Source organism: Coregonus lavaretus, assembly GCF_964263955.1.
Source record: "Coregonus lavaretus genome assembly, chromosome: 17".
NCBI classification, from domain to species: Eukaryota; Metazoa; Chordata; class Actinopteri; order Salmoniformes; family Salmonidae; genus Coregonus; species Coregonus lavaretus.
Window position 1 is genome coordinate 34,144,237 of NC_140004.1, and position 17,265 is coordinate 34,161,501.

The window sequence follows — 17,265 nt, forward strand, 5'->3', positions numbered from 1 at the left end:
CTGTAGGTGTCCTGGAGGGCTGGTAGTTTGCCCCCGGTGATGCATTGGGCAGACCGCACCACCTTCTGGAGAGCCTTGCGGTTGCGGGTGGTGCAGTTGCCGTACCAGGCGGTGATACAGCCGACAGAATGCTCTCAATTGTGCATCTGTTGTGACCTGTTGTGGACCACCACCATAAAAATGTGTTTTCTCCTCTCCCAATCCTGTCCAGTTTGGTTATATGATATAAAACCAGTGCCTATTCCAATCCAGGGCCCGTATTCATAAAGCATCTCAGAGTAGGAGTATCAGGTCTCCCTGTCCAAATAATATCATTCATTATGATCTGAAAGGGAAAACTGATCCTAGAACAGTACTACTCTGAGACTCTTTATGAATACAGACCTATACCTTTATTTTTCTCCCTGAGAGAGGTCGGCACGGCACTCTGCCATCAGACCGTCTGCCAGTTTAAGTGCCCAGAGTGCCAGCTCCTTTAGTGTGTGTGTGTTTGTATATGTGTGTTTGTGTGTGTGCCAGCTACTTTTCATTCTGCAGAACAAACGGCTGCATTATTCAGCCTGCCATCTCATCTCACTACAGTGGGCTACAGAGCCTAGCCTGTCACTGTGCCAGCAGGCTTCCCCCTGGCCACTGTCTATATGTGTCCCAAATGCCACCCTATTTCCTATATAGTGCACTACTTCTGTCCAGAGCCCTATGGGCCATGATCAGAAGTAGTACATAGTGAATAGGGTGCCATTTAGAACACATGCATTCGGTTCACTACAAGGCAATAGGATATTAGTGAAACACTCATGTCCAGTATAGATGCCACTGTCTGTTTCATACCCAACAACATTATCTAGTAGAAGTTCAAGCCAGACAGAATAATGATATACATTTCATAGCTGTTAAGTCAAGTCAACACAGCAGTTTAATTGTTGTGTGTTTTGCAGATTTATGTGATGGTAACCTCATCCCCAGGCTCAATTGCTATCGCATATAGAGAGAGAGACTGGCTAGCTGGTGGACCACCTTATGACAGTTATAACCATAAACATTGTTCAGTAAAGACTGGTGACTTGTGGTGCGTTGAAGTGGTAATACTATATGTATTCTGACAAGCCAGGCACTGAGCAGTCAGCAGCAGCAGCCTATCCCATTCCTCACCAGATGTCACGGATTCTGCTGAGGCTGCCCCTCCTCCTTGCTCGGGCAGGCTGCGGCGTTCATCGTCACCGGAATACTAGCTGCTGCCGATCTATGTTATATGTGTCTATGTTGCACCTGTTGTCTATGTCACACACCTGCTTCCCATTTGTGTAATCAAGCCTACCCTATTTAACCCAGGTGCTCCCAATGTGTCTTGTGCGTGGTTGTTTTTCGTTTTGTGTGTCGTTTGGTGAGCGGGTTAGTTCCTTCCTGCGTGAAGGTATTGCTGTGTTGTTTTCTTTACTCTAGTTCAGTAAAGTCTGTTTCCTCGAGTTCTGTGTCCTGCGCCTGACTTCGATCCACCGCATTACACTGACACTCGTTACAGAACCACGCACCAGCTATGGAGTCAGCAGGTACAGCTCATCAGTCCGAATCTATGTAGCAACGTTTTCAACGACAGGAGAGTGTCATCCAGGCGCTTGGCACCGCCATGGAGAGGGTGATGAACACGATGGACTGTTGGGAGAGAGGTGGCCTTCCCACACCTCCTCCAACCACTCTACCACCCATACCACAGTCCACCTCTTCTCCACCTGGGCCCAGTGGGATTCGGCTCTCGCTCCCGAGGGCATATGACGGTACACCAGCCAGGTGTCAGGGTTTCCTGCTCCAGGTAGAGCTCTACCTGGCAACCATCCACCCGGCGCCCTCGGGATACGAGAGCGTGTCCGCCCTCATCTCCTGTCTGTCGGGGAAGGCGCTAGAGTGGGACAACGCCGAGTGGGGAGGAATTGACGCTGCATCGGTCCGCTACGAGGAGTTCACCCGCCGCTTCCGTGCGGTATTCGATCATCCACCAGAGGGGAGAGCGGCGGGCGAGCGTCTGTTCCACCTAAGACAGGAGAGGAGGAGCGCCCAGGATTTTGCGCTGGACATTGGCAGCCAGTGCCGGATGGAATGAGAGGGCCCTGATCGACCACTATCGGTGCAGCCTAAGGGAGGACGTTCGGCGGGAACTGGCCTGCAGGGATACCAATCTCAATCTGGACCAACTGGTGGAGATGTTCATCAGGCTGGATAACCTGTTGGAGACCCGCGGACGTTCTGATCAGGGCTCATTCATTCCATCCCCCAGCACCTCCGACTCTACCCCCATGGAGCTCGGAGGTGCTGCACTTAGGGAGACCAGGAGAGTGGCCGTCCCCTGCACCAACTGTGGCCGCAGAGGACACACTGCGGTTTGGTGCTGGGGAGGGTCCCCCGGGAGTCGAAGCAGTAAGCAGACTCACCCAGAGCTCCCTGATTATCAGTTGTTTATAGAGGTTGTGTTTCTGGAGTTTTCTCCTCATCCCCAGCATAAGGCGCTAGTAGATTCAGGCGCAGCTGGGAATTTTATTGATCATCAATATTATCTTAGGTTAGGGATTCCTACTGGTCGTGTTGATGTGCCTTTTCCTGTCCACGCATTCTTCAGTAAGAAGAGGGCAACTAAATTACCACCCCATCGTCCAGGGGATTGTGCGATAAATCTCCAGGTAGGCGCTGCACTTCCCCAGAGTCACGTGTATCCTCTGTCACAGGCGGAGAAGGCGGCTATGGAAACATATGTCTCCGAATCGCTGAGACAGGGATATATTCGGCCTTCCACTTCACCTGTTTCTTCAAGTTTTTTTTTCATGAAGAAGAAGGATGGTGGGTTACGCCCGTGCATTGATTACCGTGGGCTTAATCAGATCACTGTCAAGTACAGCTATCCCTTACCTCTGATAGCATGTATGACGGAATCACTGCACGGAGCGCGCTTCTTCACGAAATTGGATCTCAGGAGCACGTACAATCTGGTGCGTATTCGGGAGAGAGATGAGTGGAAGACGGCTTTCAGCACTACCTCAGGACACTATGAGTACCTCGTCATGCCATACGGGTTGATGAATGCTCCATCAGTCTTCCAAGCCTTCGTCGTTGAGATTTTCAGGGATCTGCACGGATAGGGTGTAGTGGTGTATATTGATGACATTCTCATATACTCCGCTACACGGGCCGAGCATGTGTCCCTGGTGCGTAAGGTACTTGGACGACTGTTGAAGCATGACCTGTATGTCAAGGCGGAGAAATGCTTGTTCTTTCAGGAGTCCATCTCCTTCCTAGGGTACCACATGTCCGCGTCTGGGGTGAGGATGGAGAGTGACCGCATTTCGGCCGTGCGTAATTGGCCGACTCCAACCACGGTGAAGGAGGTGCAGCAATTTTTGGGATTTGCCAATTACTACCGGAGGTTTATCAGGGGCTTTGGTCAGGTAGCGGCTCCCATTACCTCATTGCTGAAGGGGGGACCGGTGCGTTTGCGGTGGTCAGCTGAGGCGGACAGGGCTTTCAATCGTCTGAAGAGCCTGTTTACCTCGGCTCCAGTGCTGGCTCATCCGGATCCCTCCTTGGCCTTCACGGTTGAGGTGGACGCATCGGAGACTGGGATAGGTGCTGTACTTTCCCAGCGCTCGGGCACACCACCCAAGCTCCGCCCCTGTGCGTTATTTTCGAAGAAGCTCAGTCCGTCGGAGCGCAACTATGATGTGGGGGACCGAGAGCTGTTGGCCGTGGTCCAAGCCCTGAAAACATGGAGACATTGGCTTGAGGGGGCTAACCACCCTTTTCTCATTTTGACTGACCACCGCAATCTGGAGTACATCCGGGCGGCGAAGAGATTAAACCCTCGCCAGGCAAGGTGGTCAATGTTTCTCACCCGTTTTTGTTTCTCCCTTTCGTACAGGCCAGGCTCCCAGAATGCTAAGGCAGATGCTCTGTCCCGACTGTATGACACGGAGGAGAGTTCAGTGGAGCCCACTCCCATACTTCCGGCGTCATGTCTGGTGGCACTGGTGGTGTGGGAGGTGGACGCGGACATCGAGCGGGCTTTGCGTAACGAACCCACTCATCCCCAGTGTCCAGAGGGTCGTGTGTACGTTCCACTGGAGGTCCGCGATCGGTTGATCTATTGGGCTCACACGTCACCCTCCTCTGGTCATCCTGGTATCGGTCGGACAGTGCATTGTCTTAGTGGGAAGTACTGGTGGCCCACCTTAGCTAAGGACGTGAGGGTTTATATTTCTTCCTGCTCGGTGTGCGCCCAGTGTAAGGCTCCTAGACACCTGCCCAGAGGGAAATTGCAACCCCTACCCATTCCACAACGACCGTGGTCCCACCTATCAGTGGATTTTGTGACGGATCTTCCTCCCTCACAAGGGAATACCACGATCCTGGTCGTTGTGGATCGGTTTTCTAAGTCCTGCTGCCTCATTCCTCTGCCCGGTCTCCCTACGGCCCTACAGATTGCTGAGGCCCTATTTACACACGTCTTCCGGCACTCTGGGATACCTGAGGATATAGTGTCTGATCGGGGTGCCCAGTTCACCTCGAGGGTTTGGAGGGCGTTCATGGAACGTCTGGGAGTCTCGGTCAGCCTTACCTCAGGGTTTCACCCCGAAAGTAAGGGGCAGGTGGAGAGAGTCAACCAGGAGGTGGGTAGGTTTCTGAGGTTGTATTGCCAGGACCGGCGGGGGGAGTGGTCGGCGTTCATCCCCAGGGCAGAGATAGCCCAAAACTCACTCCGCCACTCCTCCACTAACCTTACTCCATTCCAGTGTGTATTAGGTTATCAGCCGGTTCTGGCACCTTGGCATCAGAGCCAGATCGAGGCACCTGCGGTGGATGAATGGTTTCCGCGCTCGCAGGAGACCTGGAACGCTGCCCATGTGCGCCTGCAACGGGCTATTGGGCGGCAAAAGGCGAGCGCCGACCGCACCCGCAGTGAGGCTCTGGTGTATGCACTGGGGGACCGGGTCTGGCTCTCGACCCGAAACCTGCCCCTTCGCCTGCCCTGCCGGAAGCTGGGTCGGCCGTTTGTGGGGCCATTCAAAGTCCTGAGGAGATTGAACAAGGTATGTTATATGTTACAGCTTCCTCCTGAGTATCGTATTAACCCCTCGTTCCATGTGTCTCTCCTCAGGCCGGTGGTAGCTGGTCCACTCCAGGAGTCTGAGATACGGGAGGTTCCTCCGCCCCCACTGGACATCGAGGGGGCACCGGCGTACTCGGTCCATTCCATCTTAGATTCGAGGCGTCGGGTGAGAGGCCTGCAGTATCTCGTGGAGTGGGAGGGGTACGGTCCGGAGGAACGGTGCTGGGGACATCCTCGATCCCTCCATGTTGAGGGATTTCCACCGCAGTCATCCGACTCGCCCCGCGCCGCGTCCTCCTGGCCGTCCCCGAGGCCGGTGTCGGTCGGGGGGGGTTACTGTCACGGATTCTGCCAAGACTGCCCCTCCTCCTTGCTCGGGCAGGCTGCGGCGTTCGTCGTCACCGGAAAACTAGCTCCTGCCGATCTATGTTATATGTGTCTATGTTGCACCTGTTGTCTATGTCACACACCTGTTTCCCATTTGTGTAATCAAGCCTACCCTATTTAACCCAGGTGCTCCCAATGTGTCTTGTGCGTGGTTGTTTTTCGTTTCGTGTGTCGTTTGGTGAGCGGGTTAGTTCCTTCCTGCGTGAAGGTATTGCTGTGTTGTTTTCTTTACTCTAGTTCAGTAAAGTATGTTTCCTCGAGTTCTGTGTCCTGCGCCTGACTTCGATCCACCGCATTACACTGACACTCGTTACACCAGAGGATGAATGAATGTGTTTTCCATGTCATGCTTGCCCTCACACACACGGATACAGTTAAATTTGCTTCAAGTGGCTGTTAAAGCCTTCGCTCCACTCTGTCTTGCCCGTGTTAATGGGCAACTAATGGTGTTTGGGGGTCAGACGAGGCTGCAGTGCCAGTATGTCTGCTTGGTCATGGAGTCTGCCTAGCTAGTGCTTAGTGTCATTACATCCATGGTTGAATCCCATCAGGCCATAGTGTAGTGGTAGTAATGGCTGGGAAGGGTCCCGCTCTGAGCTGTAATCAGCAGACCTGGGTTCAAATGCTATGTGAGCATTTGCTCTACAGTGCCAGATGGGTGGGGCTTGAAGTTTGGGGACAAAAGTATTTGAAATGATTTTAAATAGCGCTAATTTGCCAATCTGCAGCGGACCGGAGGCCAAAAAGAATTTGCTCTCACTTCATAGAAACAAAAGAGTCTCAACCTCCTCTAGTCTGCTTCTCTCCTGATAGAACTCAGCTGATGAAGTCATTATCCAAGACAAGAGGACTGGGGCCCTATTCATAAAGGGAAGGGAAAGGAAATCTGTAGTCAGTTGTGCAACTGAATGCATTCAACTGAAATGTGTCTTCCGCATTTAACCCAACCCCTCTTAATCAGAGTGGTGTGGGGCGCTGCCTTAATCCACATCACCAGCGCCCGGAGAACAGTCGTTGTTGGGGGTTTACTGCCATGCTCAGGGGCAGAAATATATATGTTTTACCTTGTCGGCTCTGGGATTCATCTAGCAACCTTTCGGTTACTGGCCCAACACTCCTACCCACCAGGCTACCTGCCACACTAAAGCATTGCAGAGTATAAAGGCTGATCTAGGATCAGGTCCCTCTGTCACTATAATCCTGGTCATTATGATTTGAAAGGCAACACTGGTCCTAGATCAGCACTAAGTGACTCTTAGCCGTTTGTCTCAGCATGACTGGTTGTTACTGGGGGGAGATTCAGTCACAGTTTCACTGTCATACACAGAATCAGAATCACCTTTACACGCCAACTACATTAAAACAATTTACCCTACAGAGAATAAAATCAGTATGAAAAAAAGTGTGGTTGTTGTACAAACATTTACACTGATTTTGTTATATACGGTATCTAAAATGTACACACTATATAGATTAGTACAGTAGATGACTATTATGTACATTATAGTACTGTAATCCAAACAAATCAAATTTGATTGGTCGCGTACACATATTTTGCAGATGTTATCGCGGGTGTAGTGAAATGCTTGTGTTCCTACCTCCAACAGTGCAGTAATATCTAACACTACAAAACAATACACGCAAGTCCCAAAAATAAATAGAAAGGAATTAAGAAATATTAGAACGAGCAGTGTCCGCGATATAAATACAGTGCCATTAGAAAGTATTCACACCCCTAGACTTTTTCCACATTTTGTTGTTTTACAGCCTGAAATGAAAATGGATACAATTTAGATTTTTTTGTCACTGAATTTCAACATGAGGCCAATGGTGACTTTAAAACAGTTACAGAGTTTAATGGCTGTGATGGGAGAAAACTGATGATGGACCAACAACATTGTAGTTACTCCACAATACTAACCTAACTGACAGAGTGAAAAGAAGTAAGCCTGTACAGAATAACCTAAAACACAAGGCCAAATCTACACTGGAGTTCCTGTCCAAGAGGACAGTGAATGTGCCTGAGTGGCTGAGCTGCAGTTTTGATTAAATCTACTTGAAAATCTATGGCAAGACCTGAAAATGGTCATCTAGCAATGATCAACAACCAATTTGACAGAGCTTGAAAACTTTTTCAAAGAATAATGAGCAAATGTTGCACAATCAAGGTGTGGAAAGCTGTTAGAGACTTTCACAGCTGTAATCGCTGCCAAAGGTGCTTCTATAAAGTATTGACTCAGGGGTAAGCATACTTTGCAATTTAGTCAGCCACCAATTGTGCAAGTTCTCCCACTTAAGAAGATGAGAGAGGCCTGATATTTTCATCATAGGTACACGTCAACTATGACAGACAAAATGATATTTATTTTCTCCAGAAAATCACATTGTAGGATTTTTAATGAATTTATTTGCAAATTATGGTGGAAAATAAGTATTTGGTCAATAACAAAAGTTTCTCAGTACTTTGTTATATACCCTTTGTTGGCAATGACACAGGTCAAACATTTTCTGTAAGTCTTCACAAGGTTTTCACACACTGTTGCTGGTATTTTGGCCCATTCCTCCATGCAGATCTCCTCTAGAGCAGTGATGTTTTTGGGCTGTCGCTGGGCAACACGGACTTTCAACTCCCTCCAAAGATTTTCTATGGGGTTGAGATCTGGAGACTGGCTAGGCCACTCCAGGACCTTGAAATGCTTCTTACGAAGCCACTCCTTCATTGCCCGGGCGGTGTGTTTGGGATCATTGTCATGCTGAAAGACCCAGCCACGTTTCATCTTCAATGCCCTTGCTGATGGAAGGAGGTTTTCACTCAAAATCTCACGATACATGGCCCCATTAATTCTTTCCTTTACACGGATCAGTCGTCCTGGTCCCATTGCAGAAAAACTGCCCCAAAGCATGATGTTTCCACCCCCATGCTTCACAGTAGGTATGGTGTTCTTTGGATGCAACTCAGCATTCTTTGTCCTCCAAACACGACGAGTTGAGTTTTTACCAAAAAGTTCTATTTTGGTTTCATCTGACCATATGACATTCTCCCAATCCTCTTCTGGATCATCCAAATGCACTCTAGCAAACTTCAGACGGGCCTGGACATGTACTGGCTTAAGCAGGGGGACACGTCTCGCACTGCAGGATTTGAGTCCCTGGCGGCGTAGTGTGTTACTGATGGTAGGCTTTGTTACTTTGGTCCCAGCTCTCTGCAGGTCATTCACTAGGTCCCCCCGTGTGTTTCTGGGATTTTTGCTCACCGTTCTTGTGATCATTTTGACCCCACGGGGTGAGATCTTGCGTGGAGCCCCAGATCGAGGGAGATTATCAGTGGTCTTGTATGTCTTCCATTTCCTAATAATTGCTCCCACAGTTGATTTCTTCAAACCAAGCTGCTTACCTATTGCAGATTCAGTCTTCCCAGCCTGGTGCAGGTCTACAATTTTGTTTCTGGTGTCCTTTGACAGCTCTTTGGTCTTGGCCATAGTGGAGTTTGGAGTGTGACTGTTTGAGGTTGTGGACAGGTGTCTTTTATACTGATAACAAGTTCAAACAGGTGCCATTAATACAGGTAACGAGTGGAGGACAGAGGAGCCTCTTAAAGAAGAAGTTACAGGTCTGTGAGAGCCAGAAATCTTGCTTGTTTGTAGGTGACCAAATACTTATTTTCCACCATAATTTGCAAATGAATTCATAAAAAATCCTACAATGTGATTTTCTGGAACTTTTTTTCTCAATTTGTCTGTCATAGTTGACGTGTACCTATGATGGAAATTACAGGCCTCTCTCATCTTTTTAAATGGGAGAACTTGCACAATTGGTGGCTGACTAAATACTTTTTTTCCCCACTGTATGTAAATGAGATATTTCTGTATTTCATTTTCAATGAATTTGCAAAAATGTGTGTATCATGGGTGATTTATTATATATTTTTTTTTTTATTCAAGCTGTAACACAACAACATGTGGAATAAGTCAAGGGGTATGAAAACTTTCTGAAGGCACTGGATATATGTATATGATGGTGTGTATAGACAGTATGGACAGTATATGAATAGAAAAGGTATGTACAGCAGTAGTTATATAGGATGAGCCTTGACTAGGATACAGTATATAAATATGAAGTGGGTAACACAGTATGTAAACATTATTAAAGTGACTATTAAGTCGGAAGTGACTATTAAGTCATCAGACCAGAGGACATTTCTCCAAAAAGTACGATCTTTGTCCCCATGTGCAGTTGCAAACCGTAGCCTGGCTTTTTTATGGCGGTTTTGAAGCAGTGGCTTCTTCCTTGCTGAGCGGCCTTTCAAGTTATGTCGATATAGGACTCGTTTTACTGTGAATATAGATACTTTTGGGTCCCAAATGTCACCCTATGGTGCACTACTCTGGTCAAAAGTAGTGGAACTGGTCAAAAGTAGTGGACTATATAGGGAATAGGGTGCCATTTGGGACACATCTCAGTTCCTCAGATGGATCTTTCATACTGTTAATGCAGGGGACAGTGATAAATCTAATCCTCTCTGAGACTGCCTGGGATCCCTACAGTAGGCTCTCTAGGCTGTCAGGTCATTTTGTTAATTGTAATTGACTGTACAGGCCACTGGAGAGCTTTAACTGTCCTCTAGGCCAGAGTGTTTGTGGAAGGGATTGGCAGCAAGCGTCCTATTTAATTATTTGTAACCCCTAAGCCTAAAATAGCATTTTTACTTGTGGGGACCGGCAAAATGTCCCCATTTGTCCAAATGTTCCTTGTTTTACTATCCTTGTGAGGACTTCTGGTCCCCACAAAGATAGTAAAACCAAAAAGACACACACGGCACACACACAAGGCACACAGCCACCCGCAAACTGTTTATTAGATTATTGTTGGATAAATAGTTACTGCAGTGCTGATACAATAATAGCTTTAGGGAGCCAATAACTTTATGTGTCTGCAGATGCACACATCACAGACAGGCAGTATATTACAGCCATATGTCGGTCTAGGGGGGGATCAGTATGAATGTGTCTACGAGCTGCTGGTGTAGAGGTGGATAGAGGTGGGAAGGCTGGTGCTCCATCAATTCCCCCTTTGAATCGCTCAATATGATGAGAGGGCAGGGGCGGGATGTGGTTGTGGAGTAAAGGAGGGAGTCCATCGGCGACAGAACAGAAGATAATATTTCAGGTTTTGTACCCTAGTGCAGATTGCTAACTCTTATAAATGCTTTCACAATGCAGGTGATTGTTTAGAGTGGGGTGTGGTGGCAGGTGGGGTGGGGTGGGGGGGGGTTGGAGATAAACAAACCCAGTCACTGGCGTATTTGACACAGGACGTTGAGGAGACATTGGTTGATCCATCTGGTCTGTACGACATGTCATCATGGGGGATAAGACCCAGCGGAGGACCCAATCTCCCCTCTCTCCCCAGTCCAAGAGCTCCTCAAACAGACCATGGCTCAGTACTCAGAGGGCAGCACTTTGATTGGAGCCCCCAGACCCAGCCTCCCCAGACCCAGCCTCCCCAGACCCAGCCTCCCCAGACCCAGCCTCCCCAGACCCAGCCTCCCCAGTACCTGCTCCCAGACCCAGCCTCCCCAGACCCAGCCTCCCCAGACCCAGCCTCCCCAGACCCAGCCTCCCCAGACCCAGACCCAGCCTCCCCAGAACCAGCCTCCCCAGACCCAGCCTCCCCAGACCCAGCCTCCCCAGACCCAGCCTCCCCAGACCCAGCCTCCCCAGACCCAGACCCAGCCTCCCCAGAACCAGCCTCCCCAGACCCAGCCTCCCCAGACCCAGCCTCCCCAGACCCAGCCTCCCCAGACCCAGCCTCCCCAGAACCAGCCTCCCCAGACCCAGCCTCAGTCTGTAGTTAGAAACCTGTGGTTTGGGGTCCTACATGTGACTTATTGTAGGCATGGCAGCTATCTATAACCTTTCCTTCACTTTACCTTTCCTTTGTTTATTGATAATACCACGTTGTAGCCAGTAAAGAGTGTGTGTGCGTGTGTGTGTAGGTGTGTTTGTGTGCAAATAATTATGTGTGTGTGTACGTGCGAGTGCGCATACATACTTGTGTCTGTCTGTGTGTGTATTTCATTGCACGTATGCATATGGAGCATGTTAGTTCCTCTCTTTCACACCTAGAGAGTTAGACACTGAGCTCTTTGTACGGCTCCTGCCGGGGGGCGCACAGTGGAAGGGAAGGACAGAAATCTAAACAAGTAGACCACCATTCCCATTCATTCAGCCCTGATACTTTCCCAGCATGTCAATGTATAGACTTTTTTAATGGACTTTGCAGGCATTCCCAGTCTGCCATGCAATGGGATTAAGGAGCTTGTAGTGCTTGTCTGTTACACGACAGTGACTGCTATGATACTAAAACCTTGTTGGTTGGTTCAATGCATAAGGATGGAATACTCTATGAATTTCGAATTAGAAAATATTTTTCACATTCTTCAGAATTAAATGAATATGTGCAGACATATACATTAATGTACAGGGTATGCATATAAAAAGGGATGGATATTAAGCAAATGTTTTCTTTGTGTAGGGTGTCCACCATGCTGCCCAGAGCGTTTGAACGCGCTTTGGTGATGAAATTTCACTTCCTTATGTTATAAACTACATTTTACAAAGACAAATGTGATTTTTCATGTTCTGAATCATTCAATGGGGTCTTTCTCTAACATTTCATTAACAGTATATACAAAAAGTCGGATTTGCTGACCTAATACATCCGATAATAAGCACCGAGCTTTGTTGACAGGATTTTACATGTTGTGGTGGTCGTCTTCAAAGTTGTTTCCGCGGGTTGCAAAAAGTTAAGTTAGCATGACACAAGCTGAATTAAATGTAAAAGGCTTTGAAAATGCTTGCGGTGCACTCACTGTTCCATTGACATTTTACAGCGATACACTTATTCAAATCTTCAAATTACTCTGAATAGCGTGTACAAAAATTTGAAAATACTATATGTCATGTCTCAAAATCGATATCTATCTTACCTTTCATTCTTTCATGTCCTGCGGATTCAAGAAAAGAAAGATGAGGAGTTCAACGGGAAAGTGAGCCTGTCAGGTAGTTAATTCCTGCTCAGCATCCAGCCTAGCTGACGTGATGCTGTGCAATTTCCCACCACTTTTTTTCCCTCTGGACCCCATTGATTTAGTCACGCCACACCAACGTGTCCGAGGAAACACCGTACAACTGGCAACTAGGGTCAGCTTGCAGGCACCTGGCCCACCACAAGGAGTCGCTAGAGAGCGATGGGACAAGGACATCCCAGCCGGCCAAACCCTACTCTAACCTGGACAATTGCGCACCGCCTCTTGGGTCTCCCACTCACGGCCGGCTGTGACAGCCTGGGATCAAACCCGGGTCTATAATGACGCCTCAAGCACTTTGATGCAGTGCCTTAGACTGGTGCGCCATTCAGGAGGCCAACTACAATAATTTTTCAATGGATTATGATAGATACGTGAGGTTTGGACCATTTACCCATTGGTCAAAATATGCGTTTTTGATTGGACACCCTACTTTGTGCCCAAAGATTTGATGCAGTGTTGATCCTGTTGAGGGTTAAGACGTTTTCAGAGCCCAGAAATTGACAGCACAATATATCAGTTATCATTAGGGTTTAACATGTCGATGCAGGAAAGCTATGCTTTACCTCTATGGGGCTTAATTAAGTTCACTGAAGTTTATTGGGATCAGTTTATTGGGTAGGATCATGCTGCAAAGCCCCACAGCCCATCACAGGCACAATTAGGTTGCCAAACAAAACCCTCCAAAATGTTGTTGATGTGTCCCAAATGGCACCTATTCCCTTTATAGTGCACAATATGCTCTGGTCAAAAGTAGTGCACTATACAGGAAATAGGGTGTCATTTGGGAAACAAATGTTCTGATTCAACATCCCCTCTGTGTGTTACAAAATATACTGCTTTGCTCAGTATACTGGCTTTCAGGCCTCGTCCAGCATCTCACCTCAGGCCTTGTTGATTAATAGGCCAGGTGCTCAGACAGACAGACCTGCTGGATAGACGATGAAGAATAAGACTGTTGGTGCTGCAGCCAAGTTTTCAGGGCTATGTCCCAAATAGCACCCTATGGGCCCTGGACAAAAGTTGTGCACTATAAAGGGAATAAGGCCCCATTTGGTATGCATTTCAGGTCTTTACCCCCAGCAGACAGGACGGCTGTTGAAAAGCGGAGATGTCTGTCTCTGACTCGCTCTACTCTCTCTCTTTCTCGCTACTCTTTCTCTCTCTACTATCTCTTCTCTCTCTCTTTCTCTCTACTCTTTCCCTCTACTCTCTCTTTCTCTCTACTCTCTCTCTCTTTCTCTTTCTCTTTCTCTCTACTCTCTCTCTTTCTCTTTCTCTCTACTCTCTCTCTCTCTTTCGCTCTCTTTCACTCCACTCTCTCTCTACTCTCTCTACTCTCTCTACTCACTCTCTCTTTATCTCTACTCTCCCTCACTACTTTCTCTCTCTCTTTTTCTCTCTACTCTCTCTCCTCTCTACTCTCTCTTTCTCATTACCTGCTCTCTCTCTCTTTCTCTCTACTCCCCCCCCCCCCCCCCCCCCCTTTCTCTCATTCTGTCCCTCTCTCATAAACCCCTCATACTGGAGCAGAGGCTGCTCCCCTCCATCCCACAAGGCTTTGATCAAAACGCTGGATCCATGTTTTAGTGCCTTTCTGAGAAGTGTCCTCCCTGTCGTGTTAGGCCATCGTATTAAATAACAATTTACTGTTGGATGCTGCGGTTGGGTGCACCAGTGATAGATCCCAATGTATATACAGCTTTGTGCTTTGCTTGTAAAATACGAGTGGGTCAAAGTGGAAGTACTGAGGTCTCTGTCTGTGGCAGCTCAAAATGGTGATTCATCTCACGCCAAATAAAAGCATTGAAACTGAAGAAGAAAAATCTAACAAAGTTTGCTTTATTCTTCAAGTATATACAACCTACAATCTGAAGGATGGATTTTTTCTCAAATGTACGTGTGTAAAGTAAAATAATACATCTATTCTGTATGCTCCAAACACAAACACGCATACAAACACACAGAAACAGAGCTCACCTATATAAGTCTACTTGATGTTGTCTTGATGATGTTTCGTGATACAAATGTGACAGATGTACCAAAATCCTGTCCGTTTGAATTGATGCTTCATGCTGGTGGTTCATGAAAACTCCATTCTATAGGCGATGAAATACACAGCTTTGGTACATATTTGATGTGTGAAGGAGAGGGCTTCGTGTGATACTGTGTGTACTCTTCCAACATTTCAACCCTCAGTCTCATAGCTGTATGGTACTCCATGTCTTAAAGCTGAACTGTGAGGGAGCAGCAATGTGGTATGGTTGTGGAGGGGCATGACATTTCTGTGTGTAAATCATCATAGCATTTTCGACTGTTAAATATTCTGCCAAATTGATTTGTGGATCCATTCGCAGAATACTGGAAAGAGATCAAATTATTGATATAAAAACCACAGCAATTGATTTCATGGAATGAATTACGAATTAACTTTGGAGCAGAAAAAGCTTTAATTTAATCCGGAGAGTTCTTGGGGAAATTCAAATGGAGATATTCAGTGAAGTTATTGCAAATTCGGAGAAATCTCAGTGCTTGAACCATTAGCTTCAGCACTTGATTGATATGATTACAGGCTAATGTAAAAACAACAACAACAAGACAAAAAGACAGGGGGATGTAGATAGCTCCACTATCTTCTAAAAGCAAGCTTGCCTTAGTTGATTCACCTTCGATTATAGAACAATCCCCACAAAGCCGTCCCAATCCACCAAATGAGATGGTGTAAAGATGGAGAGTAGTTTCACAGCTGGAATGTTCTTATGGTGAGACCCACGAGAACACAACATATCTTACATGTCAAATGCAATGGGACGCTCTATATCATTTGATAAGATGACATCATAGTCTACAAAAATCTTCAGATCAGAAACATATTGCGGAATGTTCTGGTGTTGTTTTATGGCCAGTCTATGTTTCTTTCAAATGGGCCTTCACATTTGGCAGAATGAACTACGGGTGACTGGAGGTGGCTATATATTAGCTGTGTGTTGTGTGTGTGTGCACCTGAGTGTCTCCCTGCGTGTGTGTGTGCAGGCTTGTGTTGCCGTAAATTGTTGGGTCCCTCAGACAAGGCTGTGACCTGCTGCCAGCTGCCCTAGTCCTCTGGGGCCTCTCAGGTGTGTTTGGAACTCACAGGGCCCTCCTCTGTGATTCACAGTCCAAGGGGCTTTGAAGACCAGAGACCAGATCACTTCTGGGTTTTATTTGTGTGCTTAGATAGCACACCAACGGTACCAAGGCCACCGAGCCTCCATAACTCTCTCTATATGTATTTGCTCTTTAAAGCTATTAAGCCAGCCATATATTCAAATAAAATAAAATAATACTTTTAAACAATGTATTCGTCACATGCTTCATAAACAACAGGTGTAGAACAACAGTGAAATGCTTACTTACTTCCCATCAATGCAGAGAGAAAGAAAATAGAGAGATAATAGAAAAGTAATAGCACGTAATAATAAAAGTTATAATAAATGAGTAATATAATAAATGGCTATATACACAGGGTACCAGTGCTGAGTCGATGTGCAGGGGTACGAGGTAACTGAGGTAGAAATGTACATATAACTAGGAATAAAGTGACTAGGCGACAGGATAGATAATAAACAGTAGCAGCAGCATGCAGTTGAAATTGGAAGTTTACATACACCTTAGCCAAATACATTTAAACTCAGTTTTTCACAATTCCTGACATTTAATCCTAGTAAAAATTCCCTGTCTTAGGTCAGTTAGTATCACCACTTTATTTTAAGAATGTGAAATGTCAGAATAATAGTAGAGAGAATTATTTATTTCAGCTTTTATTTATTTCATCACATTCCCAGTGGGTCAGAAGTTTACATACACTCAATAAGTATTTGGGAGCATTGCCTTTAAATTCTTTAACTTGGGTCAAACGTTCCGGGTAGCCTTCCACAAGCTTCCCACAATAAGTTGGGTGAATTTTGGCCCACTCCTTCTGACAGAGCTGGTGTAACTGAGTCAGGTTTGTAGGCCTCCTTGTTCCCACACGCTTTTTCAGTTCTGCCCACAAATGTTCTACAGGATTGAGGTCAGGGCTTTGTGATGACCACCCCAATACCTTGACTTTGTTGTCCTTAAGCCATTTTGCCACAACTTTGGAAGTGTGCTTGGGGTCATCGTCCATTTGGAAGACCCAATTGCGACCAAGCTTTAACTTCCTGACTGATGTCTTGAGATGTTGCTTCAATATATCCACATAATTTTCCTTCCTCATGATGCCATCTATTTTGTGAAGTGCACCAGTCCCTCCTGCAGCAAAGCACCCACACAGCATGATGCTGCCACCCCCGTGCTTTCATGGTTGGGATGGTGTTCTTCGGCTTGCAAGCATCACCCTTTTTCCTCCAAATATAACGATGGTTATTATGGCCAAACAGTTATATTTTTGTTTCATCAGACCAGAGGACATTTCTCCAAAAAGTACAATATTTGACCCCATGTGCAGTTGCAAACCGTAGTCTGGCTTTTTTATGGCGGTTTTGGAGCAGTGGCTTCTTCCTTGCTGAGCGTCCTTTCAGGTTATGTCGATATAGGACTTGTTTTACTGTGGATATAGATACTTTTGTACCTGCTTCCTCCAGCATCTTCACAGGGTCCTTTGCTGTTGTTCTGGGATTGATTTGCACTTTTCGCACCAAAGTACGTTAATCTCTAGGAGACAGAATGCGTCTCCTTC